The sequence below is a fragment of the Fundulus heteroclitus genome, chromosome 14 (assembly GCF_011125445.2).
Source record: "Fundulus heteroclitus isolate FHET01 chromosome 14, MU-UCD_Fhet_4.1, whole genome shotgun sequence".
Taxonomy (NCBI): Eukaryota; Metazoa; Chordata; class Actinopteri; order Cyprinodontiformes; family Fundulidae; genus Fundulus; species Fundulus heteroclitus.
The window spans coordinates 29,597,271-29,618,024 of record NC_046374.1 but is presented as its reverse complement, the minus strand read 5'-3'; the positions used below and the strand labels follow the sequence as shown (position 1 = coordinate 29,618,024).

General features: G+C 41.2%; 1 protein-coding gene and 1 long non-coding RNA gene across 7 annotated transcripts in view; one reads left to right on the top strand and one right to left on the bottom strand.

The window, feature by feature from the left end:
- LOC110366985 overlaps positions 1–20,754 on the top strand; it is an 82,008-nt gene that overhangs the window by 24,749 nt on the left and 36,505 nt on the right. The window contains exon 5 of one of the 5 annotated variants that reach the window (XR_004932577.1): positions 19,927–20,745. The exons of the other annotated variants lie outside the window; for them this stretch is intronic. This is a non-coding gene — a long non-coding RNA (uncharacterized LOC110366985). Of the gene's footprint in view, positions 1–19,926; positions 20,746–20,754 lie in introns of those variants that run through there. 5 annotated transcript variants of the gene reach the window in all.
- Positions 1–20,754, bottom strand: part of nlgn2a (neuroligin 2a) — a 331,395-nt gene that overhangs the window by 276,042 nt on the left and 34,599 nt on the right. The gene's annotated exons all lie outside the window — the stretch shown is intronic.

Here is a 20,754-nt window from a genome sequence, read left to right as displayed (position 1 = left end):
TTGTCAATCATTATGTCTCTAAATGTTATGAATTTGCTTCCAATGCATGCAAGAGTGTTCTTCAGTTGTGACTTTAAAAGATAGTTTATATATGAACATGTCCCAGTTCTAGCATGTAAAAGCATTGTCCAAACAAAGACGTTATACTGGTTAAGATGGAACTTAAAAATTACCTTGTTCAGACAAAAATGGCAATCGTTTGCAATTATGTTCGAATAAAAAAATTACCACAGCTCAAGAAATCATCCACTACCTCAAAAACATCTTACTTTGTCGTGGTCTTTTCTGTAGCTTGTTAAACAGCAAAAATCTGGAGTTTTTAATCCAGTAGGCGTAATTTATTTATCATTTCCAGCTCTAGTGGGATCTCAGCTATATTTGAATGTTTAATCAGCGTTCGTGGGTTGGCCTGCAAGTCCAAAGGTTTGACCAGATTAAGTCTGATTTAAGACAATGAAAGATAAAGAATAGAAATTAAAGGTGAGGCCATTGTTTTTCTTCAAGTGAAACCATTGTTTTATGGGTTTTGACGCATGCTTGGACTCAAGTTTCCTCAAACCATAACATATTCCCTAACAATAATTTGAAACATTTTATCCACAGGCCTTGTTTTTTGTTCTGGAGAAAGGGAAATGGAAACAAAAATGCCATCTTGCAACATTTGCTCCCTGGTCCAGACATGTGGAGAAAACGGGAGGCTTGTTGCATATAGAACCCGCCCAGATCTCGACCTTCTTCGATGTCAGCCTCTCTACAGCCTCTCTGGCCAGTTTTGTTCTATCACTCCCAAAGAAAACATCCAGTTTTTGTAATGTCTAGATGTTTTATATTGTCTCCAGTTATTTATGACAACCTTCATTGGTCGAGGTAGATGACCGTTCATACTGAGCCTGGTTCTGGTTCTGCTGGAGGTTTTTCCTCCCTGTTAAAGGGGAGTTTTCCTCTCCACTGTCGCTTCATGCATGCTCAGTATGAGGGATTGCTGCAAAGCCATCAACAATGCAGACGACTGTCCACTGTGGCTCTACGCTCTTTCAGGAGGAGTGAATGCTGCTTGTCAAGACTTGATGCAACCTGCTGGGTTTCCTTAGATAGGAAACATTTTGACCATTCTGTATAATCTGATAAAATTTGACTTTGTAAAGTGCCTTGAGATGACATGTATCATGAATTGGTGCTGTGTAAATGAAAATGAATTGAATTGAATTGATTGTGCCTATACGTACTGAACCTTTTGGAAACATCTTTGCATCCTTCTTCTGACTGACATATTTGTAAAACAAGACATTTTTTTTATCTCTGTTACCTCTGTACAACCTATGACATTAGCTAAAAGATGCAAATCAGCAAAGAGCGTAAAAAATCCTACGAGCCCAGCTGGAGTGTTTAGAGTTTATAGGATTCAACTGAGTGCTGGAATTCCTTGAAAAGTTGCTTTCAAACCTGTGGACTTACAGGGTTTGTGCCTTATTTCTTCGCTTGGTTTTTCCCAAGGCTGAAATCTTTAATGTTATTTTTTTGTCCAGTGAATTGCAGCAGATGTATGCCCCATTAAGAGGTGGGTAAAAGGTTGAAAAGTACCTTTTGCCCGTGCTACAAAATACGGCATTTTAAAACCTTTTTTATTGTAAATAAAATGTCTTTTGACTCTAAAATCGACGGTTAAATCCCCCAATTCCATGTCCGCTGTGTGACGCTTGAAGCCGTTTGGAGGAACAAGCCCCCCCCAGACTTTATTCAATGTCTAGCTTTGCTTTCCCGCCAAGGTCAACCGGAGCGACTTCACTGACTTCCAGGGTCAAGCCCGTCCGCTGTCGCTTCACGAGCCACGCAACGCTGTGCCTGGAGCTTACGTGCAAGCGAGGATGCATTCATACTTGAACGCAGCCCTCTGTCGACCCACGTGAGCACATGTTTGCACGTCTTTGTCGGCACGTGGCACGTCCTCCAGCAAAGATGCCCTTTCGCCCACTCCTGTACACGTCGGGGATGGAAAAAAAAATTAAATAAAATGTCTCATTGAATATTAAATGCGCGTAGCAGTGTAATGATGACAGAGACCCAAAAGCAAGCCTCTAATTATTCAGGCTTCCACCGCTGACTCAATGAGGCTCCCACAGGGGGGGCTTGTGGAGAGCCTCCCTTCTCCACCGACTCTCCCCACACGTCCCCTCCCCTGCTCTTCAAAGAGCGGCGAGCTGCAAAGTCACCCTTCTTTTCCTCCCTCTCCTGAAGGCTGTTAGTCTCCAAATGACACCAGGCACCGCACACTGGCTGTTTGTTTACAGTGGCGTCGGCGTAGTCGGGGGGGAATCAGGAGTGTGGAGCAGTATGGCGGAGCAATATTTAAAATTACTCCGTCACCCCCGCTGCTCCATGTCGGAGCGGCGGCGCGGCTCTGGCACGAGGCGCGGCTATAAATATGCAGCATGTGCCATTTGCACGGATGCAGATGTGTGCGTCTGTGGGAGTAAAAAAAAAAAAAAAAAAAAGGGGAGGGGGGGGAAGTGAATGGGAACGTTTTGCTGAAATGAAGCCATTCCCTTTGCTAGAAAGCAGCTCATTCTACAGAGTGGTGCAGAGCTGAAAATAGACGCGCAGCGGCCTGCTGAATAAAAGATGACAGGGCAGCCAGCGCGGCCGCGCACCGACGCCGTACCCTTCACGGATGCACGCGCGCAAACACGGCCGCTCGCGCTCCGTTTCTTCATGCTTTGCCACATGTGCGCAAATAATGTGATTGAATGCTAAAATATTAGAAACGGATGTCTCCAAGAGCACCTTTCATCCACTTTATCACACACGAGAAATCCCCCCTTTTCTCTGCAGCTGACCGATCAAGCGGAGCACTGGAAGAGGATTTGGACTAAAAACGGAGTTTATTATATTGTCCCCATTTTTTTTTTGTTCTCTCTCATTTGAATTAAAAAGCTCCCAACATAACAGGAAATTAAAGTCAATGGCTCATTATTTACACCTAATTTCTCTCTTCTGCTTCCAACATTTTTATTTCTTTCTTTTTTTTTTTTTCACCAGAACCGCAGGGAGGAAGTGATGAAATGTTTATCCGTTTCTCTCTCCATGCGCGCGCGCGCGCGCCAAATTTTGGAATCCAAAAGCGCTACCGACTTGAAAAGCGCGGCGGCTGCTTCCCCGTTTGGCTAATCTGTATGCTTTCCGATAAGAAAAGCTTAAATCCTCCATTCTGCCCGTGTGCCACGAAAAACAAAGGCTTCACCTAATAACAAACCCGAGCCATATTTCACACGGCACTTTGATTTTGTTTCTGCTCCCCGAGCACGAAGCAGCCGGAGTCGAGGGACAGAAACAGAAAATGTGTTTGTTCATTGCTCAACACTTAAGCAGGTAGTAATGCCGACGTTTGTAATGCAAACTCTTTTCTATGTGATTTGGGGGGGTTGCCGCTTTTTTCCTAATTTATCAACTGGAATCTGGATTCTGTTTTACTCATGATGCTTTTTTTTTTTTGTTTGTTTTTTTACAATTTGATTACGACGATAGTGAGATTTTCGCGTTTGCCGACTAACCCACTTTGGCTAGCATGACTTGCGTGATTGTGTCTGCGGTCCTGGAAGCCACCGGTGACCCTGATAGTACAGAAGATCCTGAAAGCTGAAAGCGAGGAGCGGTGCGAACGTAAATCAGAGACTGGTAGACGGCTGAAAAACGTGTTTTAGACTTAGACAACTTTGTCATTTTGTATGCGCAGAGTGCGTACAGAACGAAATTTCGTTGCATATAGCTTGTAAATTGCAGTAAAAGTTAAATTACAGTATTAGGTGCAGCGGAGATTTAAAAGTAAACAATAGATTTAAAATACAGTATGAAAACAATTCAAATGTAAACAATGCAGGAGAAAGTCACAGTATAAGAACCATTGTATGTACAGGATTGGATTGTGCAAAGGGCATTTGTGCAAGAATGCATTTAAAGAAGAGTTCGGTAGCATTTGTAATGCTAGATGGAGATGCAATGATGCAAAATGTGCAAACATGCAAATCTTGTGCAGAGTTTATGGGTTGTAGTTTAGCAGTTCAACAGTCTGATGGCAGCAGGGAAAAAGCTTTTGCAGAAGTTTCTTGAAGTTATCTCTACCGAAAAACTGTCCATCAGTTGGGGGAGTGATGGCCCAATGGTTGGAGAGCATGCTGGAGAGGCTACAGGCTTCCTGGTTCAACTCCCATAGACTGATAAATAAAGAAAATCATGATAATATAACTTTACCTCTTATAATACACAATTTGGCAATATATTTTGTTTAAACACCTAATTTGAGGTGTTTGCCTGGACAGAAATCAGAGATAAATAGAAATCAAGTGTAGACATCCTTTATTTTAAAAAAGAACCCAATGTTTCAAGTTAAATCCACTTTTGTTTTCACTTTACTGTAACTGAGAAAAGTTAAGAAAGGGTGCCAATGCCATCCGGCTCTGTTTTACATTATTCCCCCAGACCTTTAATCAATCTATCAAACCGATCGCATCTTTAGTCGGTTTTCCATGTTTTTCGGGGCGCTTCTAGGAGTTCTTGAAGCCCAAACGTTACTGCCAAGTGTTATTTCTAGATTGAACACATTAGCGATTGGATTTTTGTTATCTCTGTCACAGCGGTTACGTTATTGTCTTGTCTGTTGTAAATCAAACGTTCGCTGCGGCCGTCTCAATCTTGGTTATCCGGCTCCCCTAAAAGCAGATTTTCAACAACAAAAAAAATCAATATTATGCTGTCAGCGTAACAAAAGAGTTCGTGTTTTGTTTTTTTGCCGTTTTTTTTTTATGTAGAAGAGGGAAAAAAAGGTGGACAAAAAAAAAGTGGACAGAATAACGTCTCTCTTTGTGGTGAATGGGGGAAGAAAGCATGCTGAGAGAGAAAAGGGAGCATGGTGAATCTATTATTCCAGGAGACTTCAGATGTTTTGCTTGAGGCAAGTGTGACTTTGCAAAAGCCTGTTTTTTTTTTTTCAAAAAGGGCTGTCGATTCTGGGCTATTTTAGGTTTCCATCTCACCAAGTCCCTCTGGTCCGCTGCCATCCTCTTCACCTCCGTCCATCCCTTTAATAAAGGGAGGAGGGTTACTCTTACTGCTAAACCACCGCTGTGCGCACAAGTATTACCGAGGCTTCACAGTTCACCTCCAAATCCCGACTCCGGCTGAGTGGAAGTGCGCGTCTCAAGTGTCAAGGGGACGGAGCAGATAATTCAGCGTGATAGACAGCTTTTGTAATACGGCGTTTTAAATTGCTTTCTTCTTTTCCCTTCAGCCGGCCCCCGACCGTTTATTCACAGGTGGACGAGTCCTAAAATCCAAGCCCACAACTACAAAACACGTACAAATTGGAGTTGAGACCTAATTTTCGCAGCTTCCTGTGCTCTCAGGACAGCAGCATAAGCAGCACTCATCACGTTCACAACAGGAATGTTAAAACCGCTGATGTTAAATTCACTTATTACCGTGGTTTATGGGATTATTTTAGGCTAAAGGCAACAAAAAAGCGACTGCATAGCCTGGGTCGTAAGTTAAAACGCAGCATGGTTCACAAGAAGCAGTATTTATGCACCAAGCATCCCTTTACGTCAGCATGGGAAAAAAACAGCAAAGATGAAGCCAAAAAAGGAAAAATAACTATAGAACTGATTAACTATAATTTAAAAGAGCAGGTATTTAATTGTCAGCATTATGTTTCAGCATGGAGCAAAACGACAAGATTGGCATTCAAATAAAATGTTTGACTTTTTTTGTTTGTTTTTTTAACAGGCATCCAATATTAAAGTGCTAATCGAAAAACAATAAAGCGCATTTTTTCTCTAAGCTAACCTTTAGTAATATTTAACAAAAGAAGATCCTGAACGTAGCTAAAAGCAGAGCTAAGTTAAAGCTTTAGCCAAAACAATTGTAAGCCTTGTGTTTTCTTTTATGTTTACCTTCTTCTCTCAGTCATTTACCTTCCTTAGCTCGTACTTGACGATTAATAGAAACAGTGTCAGGACATAAGTTACACAGTTGTGGAATAATCCGTAAAAATTACTCAACAGTTATATTTTTTACAGTTTACATCCAGTAGAGTATTTTAAGATAAGATAAGATGTCCGTCAATGGTGAAATCCGGGTGTGACAATGGCAAACACGCACGATTATTAGTGATGGGAAAAGAAAAAATAATACAAGGAAAGAAAAGTAAGCAGTCTTATCTAAAGTTAGCTCTAAAGAAAACACCAGTGTGTTTCTTTAACAATCTTCTTAGGCTAACATCAAGTGGAGTAAAAAGGCTGAATAGGATCAGCATTAGGGTTAGCATGAGGAATGCTAACATGCTAACTTAAAGTTTAGACCACATACTGTAGTTTACTGTCTATACTATATTTGAATAAAAATATAGTATATTTACTTTCTTGGCTCGTACTTGACGACTAATAGAAACGGTGTCAGGACATAAGTTACACAGTTGTGGAATAATCCATAAAAAATACTCAACAGTTGTATTTTTTACAGCTTACATGCAGTAGAGTGTTTTGAGATAAAATAAGATCTCCGTCAATGGGGAAATCCGGGTGTGACAATGGCAAACACGCACGATTATTAGTGATGGGAAAAGAAAAAAGAATACAAGAAAAGAAAAGTAAACAGTCTTATCTAAAGTTAGCTCTACAGAAAACACAAGTGTGTTTCTTTAACAATGTTCTTAGGCTAACATCAAGTGGAGTAAAAAAGGCTGAATAGGATCAGCATTAGGGTTAGCATGAGGAATGCTAACATGCTAACTTAAAGTTTAGACCACATGCTATAGTTTACTGTCTATATTTGAATAAAAAATGGTAAATATTATAAGCAATAGCTAAATGTCATGTTCCTCACAGGAAAGATAAGCTAATTTCAAAGCAGTGGCCATGTAGCATTATTTACTGTCCTGTTTTCACCAAACTAAGATTATGAGGCTATTAAAGACCAGAACAAGCAACATTTTATACTATTTCCAAGAATAACTTTAGAGAAAAACAGAGCATTTTAAATGGCTTTTAAAACAGTCATTTTAGCAGGGCTGAGATTTCATTACAGAGGAAAGAGATTATGTTGAAACAAATGTGTGAATGTGAATAAAAACCGCGGGGCAAAAAGCTGTCCACATGAGGATGTCTGTACTGATGTCTCAATGCGGTTTAAAAGTCGTTGGGGGTAGATTAAATGGACTAGCAAAGTCGGACCTAGCAATTTTGAACTAAGGCTAAAACTGGACCAGACATGTGGATGAAAAAAGTTTGCTTTAGCATCTGTTTTCAGGACTTAATACGGACCTGAAGTAATCCTAAAAAGATGTAAATATCCATGATTTCCGAATAGAAAATGTTTATGATTCTAGGAAATGTGTTAGATTGTCAGGAGGATAACCAAATTTTCTTTTTTAATGAAAGGAAAAAAAATAATGAAGAAATGGTAAGAATAGAAGAAAAGATAAAATGTGGATATTTTACTGTTAAATGTCTTACAGTCTGGTAAATTCAGGGGGTATAATCCTCTGTAAAGGACAGTCAGTGACATGGCTGGTGCGTAGGAAACATGTCTCTGCTTTACGAGTAAATGATTAAACCATTACACATATCAAAACTTCAATTAGGCCTGTTGCGGCTGCTCAACGCTGGGGAGTTTGGCTTCTCCCACTTATCAAATATTCATAATTCTGGCGCGTTTGCCAACTTTAAGAACCGAAGTGACAGAAGGACGAGGTTTGAATATTAATCCCAAGGTCAAATACAGTTTATTCTATAAAAGAATCACAAGGTTCATGCTGGGTGAACGAAGACCGGGTGATACGGTGGGGGGGGGAACAATGCGAGGGATAAAAAACTGAGGCAAGATGGCTGCAGTAAAGGGTTACAGTAATCGAGGAGCCATGTGGGGAGGTATTATTATTGGCTTGGCAGCAGCTTTGGTGGAGATGAGGGAGATGTGGGAGGCAGAGAGCAGGTGTGCCGGTGTTATTGGTCAGGACCCGATGCCTCGGAAAGCAGAACCGCAGACATCCGGGCCAGCTGAGCCGAGCCAACTCTGGCTCTCTGCAGCGACACTTCTTTCCCTCTCATTTATCCTGCTTTATTTACTCACAGCTAATTTCATGTCTGCTCAGTGGCACGAGAAAGGCCTCTGCTCTGACAGGCATCGCGCTGGCCCACAGGGGCCCCTGGTGAAGATGTGCAGACGGAGCGTTTGCAGCGTCGCTTTTTATATTCTAAATACATAGGTGGTGTGGGGAGACTGACTGAACCCTGCAGACTGCAGGAGTAAAATGTTGCCAGAACGGGGAGAGTATACCTACTATTCACAGGTGCATAGCAATTTTTAGAAGCTGCTAGCACTGCAGCAAGAAAGGTCCTGGGTTCAAATCCCAACCTGGAGACTTTCTGCATGGATGGTTCTCCCTGTGCATGCATGGGTCGTCTCCGGCTTTATGCCCAGACTCCAACAACAGGGACGCGTGTTGAATTGTGGGATTAGCATCTCCATCATTGGGGAACAAAAAGAAATCCATCTGTATCTGAATGAGTTGCTGGCATCACTGTCACCTCTTTCCCCATTACTGTAATTATTGTAGATGTTCAGAAAAGCCCATCTAGGGACAGGTAGTAATAATAATAATAATAATAGTAATAATGCATTTTATTTATAGGCGCCTTTCTCAACACTCAAGGTCACCTAACAGAATCAGCAATAAAACACTCAATCCAATAAACATTGAATCAACAAAGAGCAGGAATAAAATGAAAAAAAGAACAGGAGAAAGGATGGGATCCTTTTACCTGACTCCGCCAGATAGATTTGCTCCGCATATCCATCTGGAAACCTTCCGTTGAAGTAATTTTGGGAAGGGGCGAAAATACTGGTTAGCTGATTGGCCTATGTTGGTGATAGACGGGCCAAATAAACCAATCAGATCAACGAAGCATATGACGTACTCGTCAACATGAAAACACAACCACAAGCCAAGCTACTCTTGCTGCTGCAGGTAAAGGCTCGTTAGCTCAGCAAATAAATACTCTGTAATTCCGATAAAACTTGCTCGATAGCCACGCTAACGCTAGTTTCATCGGCTGAAGTCGCCATGTTGTTTAGACTGAACTGTCGCGCTTCTCCAACGCTGATTGGACGTTCGTTTGGTGAACGGCTCCAAATTTTCTTTAACGGAGAGTAGCCAGACTGATCTGCGAGTGAAACCTTGAAAGCTCGCGAGATCAGGATGGTCTCACGAGGCTAGGGATCCTTACAATCAAATTAAATTTTAAAATCATAGAGTATGCCTGTCTCAAAAGATACGTTTTTAGACAGGTATTGAAAGTTAGCTCAGGTTGGCTGTTATTGTGCATTTGTCCCTATCGCACAAGCTCAATAAACAAATATAAAGATTTAATTCTGCAACCAGCAGCAATCCCATGTCGCTGCTTGTAGGGACCGAACTCTGACCTCTAAGATGTTAAGGTTTTGCCCCAAATGAAACTGAGGTTTATCAGAGACCCTTTAACACATGCAGGACAGTGGATCCCTGAGGTGGTAGAGTTGAAGACCTCTGGGATAGAGGACACCAAATAAGAGTCAGTGGATAAAAAACAAAAAGACTGTTTGTCATTGACAGAAAGGATCTAGCAAGTTTCCAAAATGTGTTCTGTTAACAAATGTAGCATGGAAAGAAATATGCTCTCCAAGAGTGCAAGCGTTGTTGCAACAAGAAATAATCGATCAAACCCACAATTTACTTTCTTTTTATGCTAAGTTTACAAAGAATTGAGGGATTGATAGAAAAAAAATTGACGCCATTAAGGATTCTGTCATTGTCAAATTTACGCACAAGCTGCACGGCGGTGAAGACATCCTCTGCTCTGTCACACGTTACACACCAACGCCTTTCTCTACCGCTGGTGTTTCTTCACCTGGACTGCTGAAGACACAAAGATCTGTATTAGTCCGGGTGTTTTAATGAACTCGCCGTATAAGTGTGTTCGGAGAAAGCCTGAGCAACACGCCGTAAAGACTTTTCCATTCTCCCCTGAAGCGTGAAGCGCACTGCGCCTGATTCCAACTTCTTGGATCGATAATTCATAAACAAAATGTGCTTCTCTGACTGCAGGTAGCCGAGGAGCTACAAGCTAATTCTGTATGAAAACGAGTTGTTCCCTGAGCCAGATGAATAACAGCGAGGGAAATTAAGTGTGCAGGCGCGAGGCTTGTGCAGAGATGAATAGCATTGCAACAATGCTTGACAAAAAAAAAAGCAGACATTTCTGAAAGCTTTTTTTGTTTAGATACGCCAGGATATGGACCTGTGGAAAAAATTCCACCCATCAACTGCCTGCGTTATTTATCACATATTTGAACATAAACAATCTATTGCAAGAAAACAGAAGTATTCAAGCGAGCTAAATTAATAAGGAAAAATAAATAAATAGCTTTTTTCTGATTTTCTGTAAAATGTGGTAATGGCGAGGAACAAATTTGGACATCCCCGTCTAGGTAAACCTCAGACGTTGAGTTTGGTGCATTCCTCACTGTTGAAGCCAGAGTGAACACCACCATGAGATACAAAAACCCGTCTGAGGCCTCGAGAAACAAGATTGTAACAGCTGATGAGTCTGGTAAGAGACTTAGACAAGTCTACACGGCAACATGAAATCAACCAACTTCACTGTGAGCAAAATAGTCTACAAGTTGTTTAAAATAACTCCCAATTGGCCATCCATGCACGTTAACTCTGAAAGCAAGATGCTTAAAGAAATCTCCAACAATCCTGCATGCCCGAGCGATCAGAGAGGGACAAAGGCCAGACTGTAGTTTGTCAAAGAGAGCGCGGACCGAGACCAGGACCTCTGCTGGAATGTTCTTCAGACAAGTGAGTCTAAAAGTGAATTATCTGAAAACAAGAACAGTGGACATGCTTGACATAAACACGGGACTCCAGGAATATAATCCCATGCAAAACTGTGAGGCATGGAGGTGGAAGTGTCATAGTTTGGGGATACTTTAATGGAGAACCTGTCCAGCTTGCCTTCAGAGAACCCACCATGACTTCTCCGTGGATCAGAGGGTGCTTGACGCTGCGAAACGCCAGTGACCCAAAACATACTAGTAAATCCTCCCAGGACTGAAAACCTCAAGCAGAGTCAAAGTCCAGATCTTAATCTCAAAGTGCGGGAAGCTCTTGGGAAAGAATTTTTCATTGTTTGGCTGATCCTGCAACTTCTAGTCAGGTGTGACGTATATCAACTATTTAAAATGTTTTTAAATGGTAGAGCGTTCACGGAAATATAAACACTTTCACCCAAACAGACACACATAACTGATGCTCATATAAACTGATGAACTTACACGCGACTAGTCTCAAATGTTTACCTTCTGCTATATGTGTCTCGTCCTATTTGTGCTTTTTGTGCAAGAGGTTTTTGATATCTCAAACTGTATCCTGTTATAGGATAAAGTACGATTTACGTCTTTTTCCCTCTCACCTTTGTTTTTTTGTGGTCTCTATCTTTTCACAGAGTAATGACAGCGCCATCTTGGCAGCAAGGCCTCAGTAAATTGTCTCCCCCTGAAATGTTTGTGATGTTTGTTTGTGTATATTATGGCGATTGTACTCGAACAACAATTTCCCTCTGGGATTATTAAAGTATTTCTGATTCTGATTCATTCTGACCAACATGAACCAAGTAGTAAACATTACCGACTACAGCCACAAGAGGGCGCTCTATGCTTGTGAAAACCGTATGCTGCTCCTGTACCACTTAAAAATTAATTGAAACGTTAACTTATAGATAACAAAGATTGAACATGTTTCATTGTTTCACCAGGCATTCACGCAACGGAGCATTGTGGGAATGCATAACAGCTAGCGTTAGCTTATGTACATTCACGTTATGCACGATGTACGTTCAAGAGGTTTACTGACCTTTCTATGATGCTCTCAAACATCCATGTTGTACTGTTAGCTTAGCACGTAGCACCGTGATGCTAACAGTATAATTTCAGCGTAATTTTGACAACTTTCAGCGTAACGTAAATGCGCTGGCGAGAACCTTGCCGGTAACATGCTAGTTGGAGTTACTAGTTTGTTATGCTAGCTTACCCCATTCAACCCCCCAGGTATATCCCATGTTATTCGGCCGGTTGTAGGTGCAATTGTGTCGTTGAATAAATTGCCTCACCAGATTAAATGCCAGTTTTTAGTGAAATAAATTTCAAAATGAATGAGATTATAAATGTTTTTTGACTGATGTCGCCTATATTTGATTTATAGTTAAAAAAAATGCAGTATTAAATAAGCGAGATTTCTGAAGAGTTTCTTTGTAATGCACCTTGACGAATGTTAGTAAATTGTTTAAGAAAGCAGAGAAAATGATGCAGAAATGTGATCTGCAACCAGCTGATATCTTTGCCGCTGGAAGGGTCGCACCGCATCCGTCCTTGTTTAATCCATCGCTCCATCTCTCTCCAAAGCTCATTTACAGCCTCCGAGTCGATCTGTCTCTTTTTGTTTGCTGCCCTTGGCTTCTTTCTCTGACTCACTTTCTGCCCAGCTCGCTCCCTATTTTTTGCTTTATCTAATCCCTCTCTGCATGCTCTGCTGTTGCACCGGCTCAAGCTCTCTCACCAAGGGGGAAAAAAAAGAAGAAAGAAATAACAAGGGAGCAAAACAACACCCAAAAAAAGAGAAAAAAAGACCTGTGGTGAAATGAAAGAGAATGACCGAGTTGGTCGTGAAAGGATGGAGATAAAGTGGGCTGGATGAGAGGGATGGAGGGAGGCTGCGTCACCACTCCGATCAGATATGACGGAGAGAGGGAGGAGAGGCAGAGCCGGGCGGATTGATGGGTTTAAGATGCGAAGAGCCGTAAAGAGGCAGAGGTCTATTAAAAGTGCAGCGTTGGGACGTAAGTGGGTGCAGTGGTGATTTAAATGAATCGTTTCAGCGTGACAGTGGTCCGTTCCTGCGCTGTGTATTTCCCTCCGTTTGTGCCTCTGCAGCTATTTGATGTGTGCATATCCATGAGTCAGTGCGTCCGTTTCTCTGCGTGGCGGGTGAAACGACGAGTCAACGCCGTTACTGTTCACGTTAAGCTTTTCCTCCTTTTTAAAGATTTTTCTTTTCCTTTTTTTTTTTTTTTTTTGGGTTTGAACATCGAGCTGTCAAATAACACAGAGGAAAAGATGGAGGGAGAGAGCAGTGAAGGAGCTGCAGAGCAACATGGTTCCCAGAGAGCTGACCGCAGCTCTGAACTTATTTAATCCTGCATTGCTGACTTTGGCCGGAGCAATAAATCTACTGCGGCAAAAGCGTTTGTTCTGCTTGAGTTCTTATTTTCAAACAAATTGTTTCTACAGACCTTAAAACCTACAAATCTGTATTTGCAGGCTTCACAGTGCTGTGCAGACGGGTAGTATTTTTTTGTTTTTTTCCCCACACTTTGACAAACTGCAACGTCAAACCTCAATGCACTCTGTTGAGATTTTGGCTGGTGGAACAACTAAAATACGTCGATAATTGGGCTCCTCCCTTCAGGTGGGGAGAAAAATTACATAATCAGGTCAGATATTTTGTAAAGCGTTATGAAAACCGTGTCATCTTCCTCCTGCTGTTTGTCGATCTACCATGTAAGAAATTCAATGACATAAAACTGAAGTTTGTGATGGCAGCATGTCTAAAGGTTAGAAGATGATGGCTGCTTCTGCAACTATGGGTTTTGCCGTCCTCATATTGAAATTGTTGTAGTCGATTTCCTTAAAGTAGCCACTATGTATGCTTGCACAGAAATATTTAATGCAACCTATATTGTATGAAGATCTCTGGACCTGGAAAAAAATAAGCTTAATAAATAAGGGACACCACCAAGTTTTCTACCTTGACCTTTTTGTATTTAGGACGCATGAACAGCATCCACCACACACCCCTGACACCTATTTCTATGCAAATTAAACAACTCTATCCACACAGGGATACTAATAATATTACAGCATCTTTATAGCAAACTTCTGCATCGTCTCAAAGATGCACCGCCATTCTAAGTGTGAAATGGACACACAGACACAGTACATAATTATTTTCGCCGTAGCTATTTACCACCCCCTTATTTACATTTTGCTGTTCTACAGTTTGGTTTTAAACATGTGGTTTCAACGCTACTAAAACTCTGCATGCATTTCAACCTGGAGAGACTCGCGCAGTCAGAAGAGGCAATTAGAGAGATTTATTGACAGACATCAGTAAGAGTTCTCGGACGTGAAAGCTGCCAATGGCTATAAGCGTGGACGTTAATTTTTTGGATTAGGATTAGTGAAGTCTTCCCCCATGTGTGGAGATCTTTATTAGCAAAGCCTTGCAGGATGATTGGCTGAAGTAGGATGAGGACTTGACACAGATTGGCTGGAGCACAGGCGCCTGACGAGACGATCTGGGAATGCAGGTGAGTCTTCTAGTTTGAATCTACATCTAAACTTAATTTAATGAGATCCTTGAGAAAATTTCAAGGGGGATCTGAGTTGTCTCCAGCTGAATGGAGCATGAAGTAATGCAGGACCAGCCCTGCCTCACCCGTTGCTGAACACTGCCAGATAGCTGACAGGAAGAAACCTGCTTAACAAATTCTGCTGCTGTTTAGGAAAACATTTCTAATCTCAAAATTCACAGATGGCCCCATCACTCTTATTCAGCTCAGGCTGTCTCTGGACAAGAGTTGTTAAACTAAGATCTGGATGTCTGTTAAGAAGCCAAAAACTAGGCTCCAGTAGATTGCCTGACTAATAAACAAAACTAGGAGTAAGCGTCTCAGACTTGTTTTACAATATTAAAGAGTAGAATAGCGAAGCATTCAATTCAGTTTTTATTTTTATAACTTATCACCATGAAACAGCTCTATTTTTTTCTGACAGTGATCATACATACATCATTGTATTTCCGTGTTTTGTTAATGCTTTATCAACTTGATTCTTGCAAACTTTGCCTTCGAGCGAGGCGCTCTGGGGGCCCAGCATGTCTGTCTCGAGAAAACTGTTGAACGAGAAATTTAAATAATTAATTAATTTAAGTCAAAGCTTTGATTTGCAGGTAGAACAACTGCAGAGGGTACATGTCATGCTTCTCAGTTCTACGTTTTTACATTTAAATCATCCAGTTGAGGTCTATATATAGTGGAACTGCAATGCTTTTGTCTAAATTTCTTAATTTACCCCAACATTTTCCTGTTTGCCTCTTTCCTGACGTACGTCTGAGAGCAACTGGTTGCCAGTCGCTTCACTCCTCCCATTCGGCAATTTTTGTAGTACATTGGGGGGACGTTGTAATGAATTGTATGGGTTAATACATCCAACAACCAAACATTTTCACTTGTAGCGTCGGCATCCTTGAGCTTGCAGCGAAAAAACTATGGAGTATTCGTCAAATTCCTAAACCAGAAGTCCACGGTCTTGTTTAGCAGCGCCGTAGCAAACACTGTGACTTAATTGTTCAAAAAATGTAACATAGAAGAGAGACAACTGAAAGGCTTAAAAATATGACCCAAACAGAATCTAAATATATCGATGCAGCCCCTGGAGAGACTAAATACACATTTTCTGCAGTCAAAGAGACTCCAAGTACAAAACAAAATGTATTTAATGGCCAAAACAGCGGATTTTGCATGATATGACCCCTTTGAGAAATTAGGACAGATCTGAGATGGACGGACGGACTGTACCACTCATCTCAAGCATCAAATAAGCCATTTCTTTAGGTATCCTTTTTATTTAAGGGAATGTTCCTTATATTTTCATAGACGTTTCCCTTTGGTTGCATGGACACCAATCTAACTCCACGGCTCATATCAGGTTAAGACCACTGTTGAAATGCAATGTTTGCATCACAAAAGAAGATGATCAGCCTGTGAGTCCTACTTTGATTAAAACTAGTAATACTCAGAGATTACCGCAGCGGCAGTATCACATGTAATCAGTCCTCCTCCCCGACCTCACTTGGCGACGGCCTCGGCTGTCCTCGCCCGTTTTTCTGCCCTTCACTGCCCACTGATGCCCAGCCGAGCCTCATACCCGCTCCCCCCCCTTCTCCTCCTCCTCCTCTCCGGGGGCCATTCTGCTGATGGCGAGGCCGGCTAATATCTGCTTATCTTGCTTCCGCACCACACTATGACACAGGGACCGTGGTTGATGGCAGGCCAGGAAGTGCCGAGTCAGGAAAAAACAGAAGCCAAGGTGGAGGAGGAGGAGGAGGCGGTGGCTCACTTGTCATGAAATAGTGGCATTTTTTATTTTTTTTTTACTGGGCTCCTCGCCAGTTTACATCAGTATCTTCCCATTCTTCAGACGTAAAAAAGTCCAGACTAAGGGTATTACTGTTATATTGTTTGGGGGTTTTAAAATGTGGATAAAAAGGGTTAAAGTCCATCCACCACTATCAGCATTGTTTGCCATAGCACTCTCCATAACAAGGAGAAGTATAAATCAAGAGTCCACTTCAATGAGGCCTTTGCTCACGCAAAGGTAACATTATGCTAGGTAAAACGGAGCTCACAGAAAGCCACAAAGCAATGTCCAAAAAAAAACGGTGACGCCTTCGCCATCCGTCCAAGCTACCATTTTCTCTTTTCCAGTTTTCTCAAGGCTTGTTAGGTTTAACCACTGGAGTCTCTAAGGGCTTCTTAACCTGCGAAACCAAACCTCCACCCACCAGCCACTCCAGCTCTCCTCGACTGCTTCTCCAAACCTGCCCGCTGTGGCCGAGGGCTACTGCAGCAGTCGTTATCATCTTCTCGAGAGAAGGAGAGCTGCCTAATTAATCGGGGCCTGTCTTGACTCCCGGCCTCCCTGACCCCGTCTCCTCCACCACTCGTGGGCTGACAGGTTTTGCTGTGAAGTGGAGAGTTAGAGGTAGGAGCGTGTGGCTGTTTTTAGCATTTTTTGCAGGAAGCGCACCTCTTCCACTGCATGCAAATGAGGATTTGTGAGGTCTTGTTCTCCTTTCTTTTTTTTCTTTTTTTTTGGTGCATGCGCCCGGATGTGTGTGGCTTCTCTCTGCATGTGTTCCTAAAAACCCTCTGGGGCCTCTTAGCACCTCTAAGTGTGTCTCTGTAGCCAGAGCAGAACACCAGAGAGTTTTCCCTTTTGGTAAATGAAGAGTTCGGCAAAGCAAGTCGCATTTAGACCACCCAACATCCATTTCTATCCATGCATATTAGAATTTTGAATTAGAAAAAAATAACAACTACAGGAAAAGACAAACACTCTTGGGTTTTTTGTGCCATTATCTGTTCTCAAAAATGATTACCACTTACTGGCTCAATCTTCTTCTAATTTAGGAGGCACTAAATTGTACAAACATTTGATCATTCTTTTTCAATCTTTTAAAGATTTAACAGTCAGATTCTAACCATGTAACATTTGAATTACTATCCAAAGTTCTGCTAAAATCGGATTTATATTATTTTGAAAGTTGATCAAACTTACTTTCGTAATTACGTAATTATAACTGTAACCACAACCGTAACTATAAGTGCAACTGTAATAACCAACATGCAATAACTAATGTGCAATTCAATTTAATACACTGTGCAATAATCCTGAAAGAAGTGACTTCTGCTGCTACTACACCCGAATATATGTCAACAGACACGCGTATAAGCCACAGTGAATGTAGAGAAGACATCCTCTGCCTTATTTCCTTTTGTATTTTTTTCTTTCTTTTTGCTTTTTCTTACCTACTCCTTTTAATCCATGGTATAACGAGGACATACTGTGTATATATTTGATGCACCTCGTCCTACTTGACTCCTCTTTACTATGATTACTGATTACTGAGCCGATGTGACATGTGAATTTCTCCAATGTGAGATCAATAAAGCCTATCTTATCTTATCTTTTACTTACCCTATTAAAAATATATTTCATGCTCTGGAAAAAATAACAGCAAGAGTTTAAAACCAATATTGAATTTCTGAATAAATCAAGCAAAATTCCCTTTTGCAATTAGGCCTACTTAATAACTATTAAGGTAACACCCGTCCATCTGTGTCTCCATATTGTACACTGTCTATTGGACTAAATATGGTTTGAACTCTGACACTAAACTCAAGTTACAACTATGTTAACAGTGAGACAATGTCAAAAGAAACTTGTTTATTTTGTTTCCTAATGATCCAAAGTCATTTAATACAACTTTCAGTTGGAAAGACGTTCATATGGCCATTTTTGTGAGGCTACAGCAGATCGTTATGAGCCCTTAATGCATCACAATCAGCTCACTGGCTAATCATCAAGCACATCCTTTCACAGTAGAACATACAAAGCAGCCTGTAGCCTGTAGCTAACACACCAACGTCCTTTCACTTGTCCTCACAGGAGATTTAAAACTGCTACTAAGACTCGAGTCTCAAGCCAGGAGTCTGAATCTAATCTAAGTCTCAAGTCACTCTGGCACAAGTCCAAGGCCACGTTTACACTGCAGGCAAATGCGACCCAAATCCGATCTTTTTGCCCATGCAGGACCCATATATGCCTTTTTCCTGGCAGTGTGAATGGACCAATTCTGATCCAATCTGTGCCACTTCCACATGTGGTACTAGATTAAACATGTATCAGATATTTTTCAAAGCATCTACACTGTTGTCATGTCACAACTCGTCCATCTTTGACATCAAACGTAGGAGGCAGGGTTCCACAAGCACCAATATTTGTATTTTAAATACATTTTTAACCAGTTAATACAGTTTTCATTCCCTGTGCCAACTTTCTAGACTCCTTTTAGGGGCTGCTTTGCCGAGATGGGTGGACTGGAGGTGGGTATGAACTTCAGATTGGACGTTACTCAATGGGAGTCTTAGCATGTTAGCTCTGTAGCAGATATTTTACTACTAGCACGCTCTGCTAGCTGACTGATTGTCTCTGAACTTTATAATGAATCAAACAATCTAAACTTAACATTGGTTACGTTTGGGATTTTTACATTTCGAGTTTTTTTCCGTCTTGGAATCTGGAAATTCTTCCGTGTACAAATCAATTTCAAACTAATCCCCGAGCTCATATTACGTTAGCATTAGCCTGGCATGGCTATCACAAACATTAGTGTGTTGTTAGCATTAGCGATTTTAGCAGAATAACAATTTTTTTCACTAGCATCATTACTTAGCTGGGTGTGCTGGGCATATTGGTGGATTTTGACTGATCAATTGTACAACCAAATGACGTTTTTACGTTCTAACAAGATTTTCTGGTGCATTATATAGTCCGCTAAACATCAGAGATTGAATTTTAAATATTACTACAAAGCAGATGACTTGGTATATCATGAGCTAGACAGTGAGTGGATATAGTCTGGCCACATGCTGAGGTTTTTATATACAGGTTAAATATAAAAGAAATTATAGAAGGAACTGCAATGAGCAGTATTTCTATGAAAAAAAAACTAGAGGAAAATCTGCTGAACTGCAGCTTAAACTATTTTTTACTTCGCACAAAAAGTTATGTTGTATTAACTTATTCTCTCCCTTCTTTACATGACACACTGCGGTGTCTTCTGTCCAACTGTGAGGCTGCTCATTAAACTGCTATAGCACCTCTGGACTTGACAGCAGGCAAAACCAGTAGGAGCTACCTGCCGTTTCACTACACTGACATCAGAATGCTCCTTTCTGCAGCAGCTCCCCCCAAAAAAATCATTATAAAACACAGCAGTGCAGTACTCGGAGAAGACAAAAATTAATATATTCCTCTTTAGCTTATCGGCGAACCGCTCTGGTAGCTATATGTTCAGCAGAATCTGCACTTTATCTGCATGTTAATAAAGTATATGTTCAAACCTTATTATTTGAAATAAATACAGTCCTCTACACAATTATTGGCAGATTCCAATGATGCAAAAAGGCCTTGAAGTAGCTTTTTTTTTGGCAGTTGAACACTGTGATGGACTGGGGTCCTGTCCGGGGTCTAGCCTGACTCTCGCCCAATGACTGTTGGACATGAGCACCAGCGCCCAATGAGCGACCCTGCATGGATAAGCTGATATAAACGATGGATGGATGCATGCATGCATTAGAACAATCTCCTAATAAGCAAACCTGAATCCAAGGACATTTATTTCATGAGTGAAAACATTGAGGAATCACAGAATCTCCACAACAAACAGACATGATCTTCATGTCAACCAGTTGGGTCCAGACATGCCAGGAAAAATACTTTTCTGTTGGACCATCTGTGGTTTCCTTTTCTGGATGAACTTTGGATGAATCATTTTCAGAAACAAATGCTCAAAGGTGATTCCGGCGTAAAAACCTGTTAGAGTGAAGGTTATTCTGCACTATTTGAAATATTGAGCCTTTCCAAATAAAAAAAACTTGTAAACTTTAGCAAAAACTTGGTAATGTGTGTCTTTTAGCTGTGTGATGATCCAAAGTAAATGACCAAATCAACATAGAAATGGTTCATCAGGCTCAAAAATGAACCCTCTAATATGGCCATCTCAACCCCAGAATTAAACCCCTTAAAGAATCAATCAAATGAACGGATGAGAACGATAAAGAGCGTAAGAGAGAACCCAGGACTACGGACAATCTAGAGCAGCTGACAGGTTTGGAGAAGCAGTCGAGGAGTGTCCTGCATGGTAGAGATGGTCCCAAGGTTTCAATGGATTCAATAGATGGGTCATTAAAAGTGTGGCTGATAATGCAAAATATCCTTAAGACTCCCTAAAAACACCTCACCGATCAGCTGATTGGAAGC